Source organism: Tamandua tetradactyla, chromosome 4 (assembly GCF_023851605.1).
Source record: "Tamandua tetradactyla isolate mTamTet1 chromosome 4, mTamTet1.pri, whole genome shotgun sequence".
In the NCBI taxonomy this organism is placed as follows: Eukaryota; Metazoa; Chordata; class Mammalia; order Pilosa; family Myrmecophagidae; genus Tamandua; species Tamandua tetradactyla.
The window spans coordinates 10,301,397-10,316,021 of NC_135330.1; positions in this window are offsets into that span (position 1 = coordinate 10,301,397).

Genomic DNA, 14,625 nt, shown 5'->3' on the forward strand with positions numbered 1-14,625 from the left:
AAACTTCCTGTGCGCGCCTCTGGCTGAGGAGGCTGTGAGGGAACCGGGGGATCCCTGTGGAGCAGCTACAAGGTGAGGCAGCCTCCACCCATGCGTGACGAGCCTCTCCCCACTGTCTCTCGTGGGACATGGAGGTGGTACTTCTCAGCCACTGCTGTTTGTAGTTGTTACCACAGCAGAACGTACCTCATCCTCACTAACACACTGCCTAGAAGGAAAGGGAAGGGAAAGCAACCCTCATTATTGTAGAAGTCCTTTTTGCTGTGTAACAGATGACTCCACATCTTAGTTTAGGCTTAAAACAATAATATTCATTATTTCACAGCTCCTGCTGGTCAGAAATCCAGGGTGGTTTAGTTGGGGCTCTGGCTCAAGGTCAATCAAAGTCCACAGTCAAGGTATTGGCCAAGGTTTATGTCACCCCAAGCACAGTGGGGAAGGATCTGCTTTCAGACTCACCCATGTGGTTTTTGGCACAACTCAGCTCCTCCCGGGCTCTCCAGTTCCTCGTGGGCTGTTGGCTGGAGGCTGCCCTCAGTTCCTCCCCCTGTGGGCTTCTCCATAGAACTGTTGTCCAGCGGGAGCTAGAGAGAGTGAAGGAGAGAGAGGGTGACTGAGAGAGCACAAGCAGGATGCCAGTCACCGTCCTTTATGGTCCCATTTGCAGTGACCCCATCACTGTGGCTGTATTCCACTCATTGAAGCAGGTCACCAGGTAGAGCCACACTCTGGGGGAGTCCCTCAGGGTTGTGACTTCAAGGAGGCACCCATCATTGGGAGCTATTTAGGGGTTGCCTGCTGCAGCCATGCAGTTGGTGTGGACCAGAAACTGTGTTAGGTGCCGAAAGGCTGTTGGGCTACTTTATCTCATTTAATTCATACTGTCACGAGGCCCATAAGGAAAGTGGAGTCAGCCAGCTTGAGTAATCTGTTCAAGATCACACTCTCCTAGTATCAAGATTTGATTCCAGATTTGCTGCAAATTCATTGTACTAGGCTGCTTTCCCAGAATCAAAGGTTGGTATCGGATGGATTAATTTAAAAAGTGGGTTCTGTGGTTCTCTCATTTGTTCTTGATGAGTGAATACTCATGTTTCCTATTTCCAATGCCCTAGGTGTCCGGAGCACTGGGACCAAAAGCTCTAGAGCTCTGGGTTCTGGCACTTGGAATTCTGAAGGCCCCAGTTTCCTGAAGCAGATCCAGGGAGGTTCCGTCTTGTTTCATGTGATACCAAAGCCAGGAACTGAGCTGGAGGAAGTCTCGTGGGACTTTGGTCCTGAGTCAGACTCCAGGGAGATGCTGCGTGTCAGAAGAGGGGCAGACCTTCCAACCTGGGTCAGTCTCCAGGACAAGTACAAGCAGAGGGTCCATGTGCCCAACATGACATCCCTGAGGATTGAGAAATTGACCCTCAATGACAGTGGGCAATACCGGGCTCGAAGTACCTTCCCTGGAGGAAAAGGATTTACCCAGGTGTTCCATCTCACTGTGTGTGGTAAGTGGCATCCATCTCACCCCACTTACTGCCTACCTTTACCTCTAAGAGTAATTATTCCCTATTTGCAAGATACCACCCAGCCACTGTCCCGACCCGCACGACAGTCAACGGGGTCCGCCACCTGCTGAGGGAAGAATGGCTATGGGACAGAGAGACGCAAGAAGGACAGCAAGACAGGATTCTGATCAAGCTGCAAATTTTATTAAGCAAGCCGGGTGCATATATACCGACCTGGGGAGGGAGGTAGGGTATGTGGAGCATTATGATAGGAGGGAGTTCGCGCCTGCGGGAAGGGCTGGTTAGATGATTGGTGGGGAGTTCGCGCCGGCGGGAAGGTCCCGGCGGGAACCTATTTCCATGAAGAACCTTGTTGTACTATGTAGATGCCATTGCATCAGCCGGGGTGGCCATGTTGGCTCAATCGCCATCTTAGGTTAGCCTCTGGTCCCCAACAAGCCACCAATCTGCAGACTCTATTTTCTCCTAATTTATTAGAAATACTAAGAGGTGGGAGATTGGTGGCATCTAATGTCCAGTATTTATTTTGATGTGGGGACTTTTAAAGACTTGCTCCATCTAGTGAAATCATGTAAGGTTCAATGCATTGGCTTCCTTTTGTACCGTTTTAGCTTTGGGCTCATTTGTTACATTTCTAAGTCATAATTTCTTTATCTGTAGAATGCTTCTGTCTTCCTTATAGGTTTCTGGGGTCTCAGTGGGACACTGGATGTGAAGGTGTGATGTGTGCTAGGTCCCACATGCATGAGACATTGCTCATTCTTTTGTCCCCTGCTACCCCAGAGCCTGTCCCCCAACCCCAGATGCAGGCCAAGCCACTGTCCATCACCGCAAACTGGTGCAATGTCACCCTGGAGTGCCCAGTCACGGGAGCCACAGAGGACTTGAATGTGACCTGGGAGGGCAAGGACCTCCCTGGAGGGGTGGAGCTGAGAGGGACATGGGGACCTGTCAGCAACACCTCCACTCTATCTGTGAGCCTGCCCCTCAGTCAGCCCAATGCCAGCATCATCTGTGTGGTCAGCAACTCCCTTTTAAAAGCCATTCTGTTTCCGGTATATTGCATTCCGAGAGCTAGCAAATTAGAATACAGGGTGTCTTGGTTCCCTCCCCACTCAGCTAGGCGACCTCATCTTTGACTTTAGACAAAGGTTTAAAGGAGGATCTTGCAAAGCATTCAGAGAGGACTCTTCTCCCTCTTGGGTCTTCCCAGGTTCCTTCCTTCTCCATGCAAGGTGTGACCTAAATGTCAACATTCTCATTCTGAAACCCCTTTGCATTATTATTCATAATCTCATTCAATAGGGTTTGCATGAATTTTTCACTTAGACCTTCAACAATTCTGTGAGGCAGAAATCCCCATTTTCAGATGGAAAAACTAAAATTCAGAGATGTTAAGTACCTCATGCAAGTTCTCCTAAGTAATAAGTGGGTGAGGCATGATTTGGGCCACATCTGTGTATTCTCTTTTGCAAAGCATTTTGTGGGTCACAAAAGATGGTAATTTGAACACACGCTTCTCAGAAGAGGAATTACAAATTGCTAAAAGGCACATGAAAAGATGCTCAACTTCCCTGGCTATTAGGGAAATACAAATCAAAACCACAATGAGATGATATCTCACACCCACCAGAATGGCTATTATTGAAAAAAACAATAAACAACAAGTACTGGAGAAGATATGGAGAAAGAGGCACACTTATCCACTGTCGGGAATGTCAAATGGTACAACCGCTGTGGAAGACAGTTTGGTTGTCCCTCAGGAAGCTAAGTATAGAATTGCGGTATGATCCGGTAATTCCATTGCTAGGTCCCTACTCAGAGGACAAAAGGGCAAGGACAAAAGTGGACATTTGCACATTGATGTTTATAGCAGCATTATTTACAATTGCTAAGAGTTTGAAACAGCCCAAATGTCCATCAACAGAAGAGTAGCTAGACAAGCTGTGGTCTATACATACGATGGAATATTAGGCAGTTGTAGGACAGAATGAAGTTATGAAGTATGTAACAACATGGATGGGCCTTGAGGACCTTATGCTGAGTGAGATTAGCCAAAAACAAAAGGACAAATACTGTATGGTCTCACTGATATGAACCAACATTATGAGCAAACTTGGACAATTTCAGTTAAGAACAGAGGTCATCAGGAGATAGAAATAGGGTAGAGATTGGGAAAATGGAGCTGAAGAGATACAGATTGTGCAATAGGACAGATTGTCAAACTTCCAAGAGAGATAGCATATTACTACCTGACTGTAGCAAAATAATGTAAGTACACTGAATGAAGCTGAAAGTGAAAATGATGAAGGAGGCCTGGGGGGCACATATGAAACCAAAAGGAAAGATAGACAATAGAGATTGACATGGGACAATTTAGGAATGCCTAGAGTGTACAATGATAGTGACTAAATGTACAAATTAAAAAATGTTTCTACATGAGGAAGAACAAAGGAATGTCACAATTGCAGGGTGTTGAGAATAGATGGTCATTCATATTTTAAAACTTCAACTTCTGTGTGAGACTAAAGCAAGAAATGTTTATTGGTACAAAATTTAAAAGTAATAATAATCATATGGGAAAAAAGGCAAACTTTTTAGGTCAAATGGTAAAGTTAAAGATCCGTATTGACTGAAGTTCATTAGATATGACTTTGAGATTGGGAACTAAGAATAATTAATTAAATATAATACATATACTTCTAATTTTCTTGTACTCAGGCTGAATATAATGGCTAAAACCATTAGTTTAATGATATAACTAAGATAAAACAGTTGCCTACTCTAAAGAAGGTTCTAAAACTTACTTTTAAAAGAAAGGTAATATAATACTATCGTGTGTGAGAAATGGAGAAAGGCAAATTAAAAATTCTTATCATCTTACACAGGCAATAACAGTTTTTCATTTTATTTCCATTCTTTGTTGATAGGCAAAAATAGCTTACATAGTTATGATCAAGTGGTACAATTTTATATCCTGTATGTGCTTTTCCTATCTAGTTTTTCTGTAGGACATCATTGTAGATTGTATCATTGTTCCTGTTACTTCATCCCTCCCTATAACCATGCCCTTTGCAGTTCCTAACATTAGGGCCAGAGTATAGTTTCCAACCAGCTCGATGTGGCTTCATTCACATGACTTGATTTGGCCAATGAAATAGTTGCAGAACATTTGAGACAGACTTTCATTATCGAGCTTGCTCTCTCGGGTTTCAGCCATTGCCATGAGAAGAACATGCTCTGAATAGCCCCTAGTCTCTGAGGAGTGAAAGACACGGGTTGCAGATCGAATTCAATTCCTGGCCTAGAGTTAAGCTCAACTGAGCCCATTTAGATCAGCTGAACACCAACTGAGCTGCAACTGTACAAGTGAGACACAAATGCTTATTATTGTATGACTGAGATTTCAAGGCTGTTTGTTTCACAGCAGTAGCTGACCTCCAGGAATTTCTCCACGTTGCAGCATAGTCTTCAAAATCGTTATTTTTAATGGTTGTAGAATATCGTATCCAGTGTATCTGCACTTTCAATAACCAGTCCCCTAACTCTTGGGTCATTAGCAATTTTACACTATAAAAAATTAAGCCAGGGGTGGGGGAGCCGGGTGCAAGATTGGATCAGTAGTAGACTTCTCACCTGCCATACAGGGGACCTGGGTTCGATTCCCAGCCCATGCACTTCCCAAAAAACAAATAAGCAAAGAAAGGAAGAAAGCAAACAAACAAAAAATTCGTCGAAGGGTGCTGCAATAACGGGATACTCACATGGAAAAAGAATGAAATGTGACTCCGAAAAGAAAAAAGGATGATAATTTCCCTAATTTTGGCAATTCTCCCTTATCCCAGACACCCAAACCAGTCACCATGTTGCATTGGGTTTTCTTTCAAACCATGCCCCACCTTCCCCTCACCCCCTATTCTCCCATACTCCCCCTTTTATCTAGCCCTCATTTTATCAGTCATGCCTGGACTATTTCTGCACTCTTCCTATAGCCTTTTCTGTCTTTACACACTTGTTTTCTTACAAACCATTCTGATGAAATTCCTGAAAACCACAGGTGCTAAGTCCAGGCTTACGCCCTCAATTTAAGCCAGGTCAAACAGAGTCATTATCAAGAACTTTGTAAACTGAGAAAGGAAAGCCGTCTCTCTTTGGATGACTGGACCTTAAGATGTCAAAATGAGACTGTTGGTGGCCACACTTCCTACCACATGCACCTGAGAAGCAGGGCAGCTGGTCTGCAGAGGGAAACAATGAATCAGTCTCACAGAAATGAGAGGAGAAAAGAATATGTGAAGGGCACTTGAATTCCTGGTTGCAGATATACCTGTGGGCTGACCATATTCCCTAAAATAATCCAACATGGCTGGAAAAAAACAGTGTCATGCTGACTTTAAATTCATGACCTCATTTGGGCCCTTGATGCTGAGCTACAATCTTTATGATAAACATCCCTGGGCCATTCCCCCTCCCACTTTCCTAGATGACCATATTTGATCTTTTCATCTCTCCTTGAATCCCAGTGTCTCTTCCCTATCCTCATTTTCAGCAGATTACTTTCCCTCTTATTACACTGACCATATAGACCATATAGAAGCAATCAAAGAACTTCCAGAATCCTTCACCACACCCACCCTCCTCCCTGTATCTGAAACTGTACATTTGCCTTTGTACATTTCCGTGTGACTATGAACATTTTTTTGCTCCTATTGCCTGGTGCTTCTCTTGAGAACCGGATTCTATCCTGAATTGCCTACTCAGTGATATCACATGGCAAGTTCTTCCTTGCATTATTTAGAACAAACAAAGAAACCCTTACTGGACTGTTTTTAATTTTATATTTAAATAAAATAATTTATTTTGATTTCTCCCATTAAAAAAGTGCTAGGAATTTACAGTACTCCCATTTTTTCTGCTCTCCTTCAAAGAAGAATTCTTTGCACTACCTACATTTTATTTCCAACCTCCCTTTCCCTTTTTCTTTTTAAAAATCACATACTACAAAATTCACCATTTTAAAGTCTGCAATTCAATGGTTTTGACACATTAAGAAAGCTGTGCAACCTTTACGATCATTCCACCATGAACCACCTGTGCACCCACAAGTGTATATGCTTTTGTTTTCAATTCTCTTGGGCATATACCTAGGAATAAAATTGCCAAGTCATACGGTAACTCTATGTTTAATCTTTTGAGGAACTGCCAAACTTTTTCCACAGCGGCTGCACCATTTTACATCCCCACCAGCAATCTACGAGGGTCTAATTTCTTTGTGTTCTCACCAACATTTGCTATTATTCTTAAAAAAAAACTACAGCAAACCTAGTGGGTGTGAGATAGCATCCTGTAGTGTTGATTTGTATTTCTCTAATGAATAATGATGTCGAACGTCTTTTCATTGTTATTGGGCATTTGCATATCTTCAGTGAAGGCCCTTTCTTTCTTGCATCTTCTCTCATACATTGCCCCCACTACTTCACTGAGAACGGCTCTTGTCAAGGTAATTAGGGACCTACATCTTGCTAAATCCAGTGGTCAGTTACCAGCCTTCATCTTCCTTGATGTCTCAGCAGCAGTTGATATGTTGATTATCTCTTTCTGGAAAGAGTCTTCCCTTACATTCAGCACTGACAATTCCTCTAGTCCTGCTCAGGGGCTGCCCCTTCGTCTCCTTTACTGATTACTTTCTCATCTCTCCGACCTATAAACTCTCAAATATCCCAGGGCTCCATTCTCAGACGATCTCTCTTCACCATCTATACTCATCCCCTCTCTGATATTGTAGGCAGAATAATGGTGACACCCTAATCCCCACAGCCTGTGAATACATTGTCTTATTAGGCAAAAGAGACTGCGGATGTGATGAGGTTAAGGATCTTGAGATGAAATTATTCTGGATTACTGGGGGGAGCCCGATCTATTATGTAAGAACTTAAAGGTGGAAGAAGAGGGAGAAGAGTGAGTCCGAGATGAGATCTGAGAAGGTCCCAGCCCCCTTGTTGCTTTGAAGATGGAGGAAGTGGGCTACAAGCCAAGGAGCGTGGTGAGCTCTAGAAGCTGGGAGAGGACCTCGGTTTACAGCTCGTAGGAAAACCAGGACTTCAGTTCTGCAACTGCCCAGAACCAACAACCCAGATGAGCAGGAAACAGACTCTTCCCTGGCACCTCCGGAAAGGAAAGCTGCCTACCAACACCTTGACTGTGGGCCAGTGAGATGTATGCCACTGCTGCCAGCAGTAAAGCAAGGTAATATTTTTGTGTCATTAAGCTAAATTTGTGGTAATGTGTTATGGAGACAACATAAAACTGCTACAGATGTCATACTGACTCATGGCTTTAAACATATTGGCTATTTTCATACTTCTCACTCTTACAGCAAATACTGATATGTTTGCATTCAATATTTATTCACATGTGTTTATATATTTATTAAATATATATATTCATAATATAATGGCCTCTCCGCCAGCTCCATCATCCCTCATCTAGACTATTGCAGTGGCCTCACAGCCTCTCTGCTTCTGTTTTTACCTAAAACAGCATCTGGAGTGATCCTTTCAAAATGTGAGTTGTCTCATGACACACCCTATGTCAAAACTCCCACGTGGCTCCCGTGTTATTGGAGTAAACAACTCATCTGTCTGACTTCATGGTCCACACATCCCTCCTGCTTGTGAACTGACTGACTCTCTCTCATTGACCCTGACTCCAGCCCATTGCTGGTTCCCTCTCTCTAGTTCCTTCTCTCTATCCCCCACCCTCAAATGATTTAATGTTCAAACAATACCCAAACACGCAGTGCTCCACAAGAGGTCTAGACACATGGGGAGGAGGGCATATGAACTCCTTCTTGGGGCCCTGAGGGTGACCAGTGCATAAGCTGCCTGGATGTGGAGTCCACATAAGAAGTCTCTGACCATGATCTCTCCCTCTCTCTCTTTCTCTCTCTCATTTTAAGCCTGTGAGCACAAACTGTGAATTTTATTAACTGCAAGTATTGCAAACTAGGTACACATTTTTTTTTCTCTCTCAAGATCTTTAACTGCCAAAATTACCTTTACAGATTACAAATATTGTAAAATGTGTTCGATTAATAATTTATTAAATTTACCTGTCAGTTGATACATTCTGTATGGAGCTTTTGAAATTATATTTTGAGAGTTTATTTACAATCATTGAAAGCAGATGTTTCTGTAAAGCTTATAAGTAATGACAGGCTCCTTCACCTCAGAACATACATATATTTCAAGATTAAATTGAAGCCCATTTTCTTCAAAAGTAATTTTCTACTACTTTTTCACAAAAATGTAAAAACGACTGAGCATTCATAGTTTTTACAATATTGAACCCAAACCAAGATTTTTCAACACATGCAATTTCTTTCCAAAATACTTTGAAGATATTATGGAATAATATGATGTTAAACCAATAGTTTCATCACCACAAAGTATTTTACATTTAAGAAATATTGTGCAGTATTTACTTTGAACCCTGAATTTTATGCTAGATTTCAATTGTCTATATGCTATGTAAACACACCAGATTCAATGCAAGTCATTTATATTTATACAGTAGACTGACATATGTGACCAGTTATCATATCCACTATCACACGGTAATTGCAGAAATGGCAAAAGGCAATCTTTATGAAAGACAAAGAATCTTTAATAATCACCCCTTCTTCCTTCCTTCCTTCTTTTCTCCATTTAATGGAGAAAAACATGTCATTTCACAAAGACATTTGTGTCACTTTTACTTAAGATAGTCTTTTACATTGTTGCTTTCTTTTCTGAAACATTGAATTTATTAAAAGGCACCAAGATAATACTCCTAATTATTTTTCTATTTGTGCCCCTTTTTAGGTTCCTCTAGAATAATTTTCTTCAGACAAATGTGACTCTAAGAACATAAGGAACCAGAATGAATGATAGAACAAGCAATATGAAACTTGTCCCACTCAAAAGGTACAAGTATACATACATACATTAATAAGTTCCTTTAACTTTTCATTTAGGACAAGAAGTAAGAAAACCTTTCTGAATTTGAACAAAAATAGAGCACATTTATCAACAGTAGAAAAACTCATAACCTTATAATACCAATGTATTTAGTCTTAATAACACATAGCCAAAATCATTAGAAATTCGTATTCTGACGTTTTGATGCATTATTTGGAAATAACATGATAGATGCATACCGTTAACGCAGCATTTATTTCACAGTAACAAAACAGATAAATGCCATTACAAAGACAGATTTACTATATTTCGGCTTTGACTAAATTTTAGAGATATATCTTTAAGGATAAAAAAGCCAAACCAAATTCCCCTTAAAGTAGAATTCTTTATATCTCTCATCCATTATTAATACTTGTTATGCTCTGTCATGGTCAGGGACAGGTGTCAACTTGGCCAAGTTGTGGTACCTGTTCATCTGATTGGGCAAGCGCTGGCCTGTCTGTTGCAATGAGGACATTTCATAGGATTAGGTCATGATCACGTTAGCTACATCCACAGCTGATTCCATTTGTAATCAGCCAAAGGGGAGTGTCTTCTGCAATTAGTGATGCTAAATGCAATCATGGGAAGCCTTTTAAGGAGGACTCAGAGGAGACAGGTTGCATTCCTGCTTTGGCTGGTGAGCCTCTCCTGTGGAGTTCATCCAGGCCATCCATTGGAGTCATCGGCTTCGCAGCCTGCCCTGTGGATTTTGGACTCTGCATTCCTACGGTCACGTGAGACACTTTCATAAATTTTATATTTGCAAGTGTTCCCTGTTGATTCTGTTTCTCTAGAGAACCCTAACTAATACATGCTCATACAATCTAAAACATTTAGAAACATCTGAACTCTAGAAACTTTGTCCAGTTAACCTTTTTTGGCCCTAACATCTTTTAAATTCCCTTTAGAGAATCACTTTCATGGTTTCAGTCCATCCGTCCAATAAGGATGGAGCAATTCTATTTCTTTTCTTCTTCTTTGGAGGTCTGTCCTCGGAGCTTCTGTCCAACTTGAGGAGCTGGACCCTGAGTCTGAATCAGAGGCAGAGGAAGGGCTTGTGGTGGAAGCTGGAGGTGACAGATGAGAAGAACTTTCATCAGTGTCACTGTCCTCTGAGGAGGATGCGGAGATGTTTCTTCACTTTATGATGAAAAATCAGCGGCTGAACTGTCACTGTTGTTGCTACCAGAATTGGTTACACTCATTCCTTTTTTCCTGGGTGTTTTTTCTACATTAGTTTCTCCAATGTTCTGTTGTAATAATAATCATTTTTCGTTTTCATTCAAAGCTTTCTTTAGTTCTGCTGTTCTTGAAGGCCAATGTAGGTATTTTCTTTTCCATGTGCATTCATAAGTCCAGTGTCTGAATGCTGAACATTTCTGACCTTCTGTATGTTGTTTATTTGCTTCCCACCTCTTCTCTGCTCACCCAGCCCATAACTTTGGTTGGTGGTGAATATTTGAATTGTGCTGGGAGGAGAAGGCAGTCTAAGTCCACCCGGGCTCAACAGTCTCCTACACATGGTTCAGGGTGTGGAATTCAATCCAGTCTAGACCAGTGAGAGGCAATCAACTTGAAGCTGAGAGGGTATAAAGACCCCCAGATAATGCAGCCACCTCAAGACCAAAGGAGAGAGTCTGTCCAAGTCTGGGGTCACCCAAAAGAGCAAATGCCTGTCTGCAGGCTATATGTGGATGCCTGGGGGCCACCATCGTAGCGCAGCTCTGACCATAATGTTTCTCTCTCTCTTTTATTTTTCTTAGAACATTTTCATCTATTCAGAAAAAGAAATTAAAACAAAACAGAAAGAAATTCATGCATACCATACCCCTCATCCGTCCCCCTCACTGATCACCAGGTTTCAATCTAAATTTATTTTAACATTTGTTCTGCCTATTATCCATCTTTATTCCAAATGTTTTTCTCATCTGTTGATAAAGTAGATAAAAGGAACATCAGACACAAGGTTTTCACAATCACACAGTCACATTGTGAAAGCTGTATCATTATACTATCATCTTCAAGAAACATGGCTACTGGAACACAGCTATACCCTTTCAGGCAGTTCCCTCCAGCCTCTCCACTAACATCTTGACTAACAAGGTGATATCTATTTAATGTGTAAGAATAACCTCCAGGATAACCTCTTGACTCTGTTTGGAATCTCTCAGCCATTGACACTTTATTTTGTCTCATTTCACTCTTCCCCCTTTTGGTCGAGAAGGTTTTTTCAATCCCTTGATGCTGAGTCTCAGCTCATTCCTTCTCTCTCTCTTTTAAAAAATATTTTTATTGAGAAATCTTCACACACATACAATCCATCCAAAATTTACAATCAATGGCTCAAACTATCATCACATAGCTGGGATTTATCACAATCAATGGCTCAAACTATCATCGCATAGCTGGGATTTATCACTGTGATCATTTTTGGAACATTTGCATCATTCCAGAAAAAGAAATAAAAAGAAAAAAACTCATACAAACTGTCCTCCTTCCCCCTCCCTCCCATTGACCACTAGTATTTCAATCCACCCAATTTTTTATCCTTTATCTCCCCTATTATTGATTTATTTTTAATTCATTATTATTATTTTTTTACTTATCTGTCCAAACCCTGGGCAATGGGAGCATCAGACTCAAGATTTTCACAATTACATGATCACACTGTAAAAGCTATATAGTTATACAATTGTCTTCAAGAATCAAGGCTACGGGAATACATAAGATTATGTCTTGACTCTGTTTGCAATCTCTTAGTTACTGAAAGTTTGTTTTGTCTCATTTCTGTCTTCTCCCTTTTGGTCAAGAAGGCTTTCTCCATCCTATGATACTGGTGTGACCATAATCTCTTAACTGGAATACTGCAGAGGAATTTTGGAAGAGAGAGCAGACTGGAATCCAGGTGACTTGAGCACAGTGGGACAGGCAGCTGTGATGGGGGTGACCCCTGAGCTCTCCAAAGTTCAGACTTTGCCCCTGAATTAGCTGTGTGATACAGGTCAAATAACCCCTCTAAGTCTCAGATTTCACATCCATAAAGTGGGTTAATAATCTGTGATCCAACTGTCTTGAGTGTTTGGTTGAGGGCAGTCATGCAGATTCAGCCTTCAGGAAATTCTCCTTGGGCAGCTGAGGGGAAAGTTTGGTGGGGAGAAGAAGGCATTGCCCAGTGGGTAGAAATATGTATTAGGCCTGGAGGACATGGCCTCTTCCCCCATCATGTGACCAACCCCTGGCAAATAATTCAAAATGCTTCTCCCACCCCAGCCCATGATGTTTTACCCTCCACCAGCTGCACTCCATTACGCAACCCCCACCCTCTGGCAGCTGCACTCATGGGATAAACTCCCCTGATTCAATATCTTCCCTCTGACAGTTATAACACTGCATGACTAAGGCAGTGCTTATATTTTAATCTTCACCTATGGAGGGCTGCCAACTCCAAACTTAGCCCCCTGCTTGTAAAAGCCAGCCAATGAAACTTACCTAATCCCTGCCCCCAACTACCTACCCCCCAACGTGTAAAAACCCTATCCCCTGCCACCCATTTCGTTGCAGACCCTCTTCTCTTGAACACTGTCCAGGTTTCAGAAAGAAATAAAACCTTTGCCTGAACTCCTTTGTTCCTGCCTCATTCCAAGTGAGATTGTCTTTCAGTTGGTGCCAAAACCCGGGATCTGGAGTGAGATGACCCCCCCCCCCCCCAGGCCCCAACCTTGCAACCTAGGAAGCAATGGGCAGCGGCAGTTCATCCTGGGCTTACTCCTGGATCCTGGTTGGTGGGTCCTGGGTGCAGTCCCTCTCTGGGTGGCCACGATGCAAAGGACTCCTCAACTCCCTCTGCCTTGCAACTGGGGACGTGGCATCAGCAACTCGTCCTGGGCTTACTCCACCATCCTCGTTGTCCAGTCATGAACAAAGTCCCTAAGAATCCACCCAAAATCATCCTGCAAACGCCACCTTCGATGACAGCCACACTGCTCATAAAGGAACTGGAAACTTCACCCAAGCCCACCGGAACAAAAACCTGAGTCCACCTTGCCTACTCCTGTCAACATAAAAAAACCTCTATCTGCTAAGTGGACTCTTGCTTTTTGCAAAAGCCCTGGTACCAGGCACGCATGCAGCTCCAGTAACCCCTCATGATGAGGGTGTGCCTATCCTGCAGATTGAAACCGGAATGCCGGCTTCCCTTGAAGAGACCACCCTAATCTGTCTGGTTCCTTCTGAGTTTGGAGACGGCCAACTCTGAGGACACCTTTTCTCCTCCTACTTTGGCGGCATGGGCATGGAGCACTCCCTTCCATCAATGACCTTCTCATGCAATACAGAACACTAGGCTGCCAAGGTCAAATTCGATCTAAGCATCTCATATGTTATTGTAATACTGCCTGGCCCAATATAATCTAGATAAGAACAGACAATGGCCAGAAAACAGGAGCTTTAATTACAAAACACGTGAGACCTTGACAATTTAATATAATGTACTGGAGAAATGGGGCGAAGCACCATATGTTCAGGCTTTCTTTTCCCTTGCCTCTCGTCCCTCTCTCTCTGCATTTCCTGCTCAACCTGCCGCATGCCCCTAGTCCACACCCCCCACTGCACACCCTCCGCCCTGCACCACCGACACCCATTGGACACGGGACACAAGTCACAGCGGGTGAGTTAAGGACTCTTCTGCTGGAGGATCCTGCTCTTTCTCACTGTCTCCTTTCTCCATTGTCCAGGACAACCCACTGAAAATACTAGTGCTGGGTCAGTGTCCCTCCCTGTCCCCGAGGGCCACAGTGGGCCAGACACTTGCTTTTCTTGGGAAAAGAAAAGCGATGGGAAAGACCTTTTGGCTCTGGAGACACCCAGTTCTGAGCATGGTCTCCCATTTCTTGGAAGATTTCTGACTGATTTGGGGGTGCCTGTCTCACTCAGAACCTCCCTCACCTTAAGTTTCCTTAGTTTCCCTCATGCCACCTAAAACGGGGAACTCAGTTTTGGACACACACCCCCAAACCACAACTTTAGGCTGTCATCTCCAAACCTTAAAACTCTGTACCCAGAGGGAGACATCAGACCTCGAGAGCTCATTTTCTATTCAACCTCTGTGT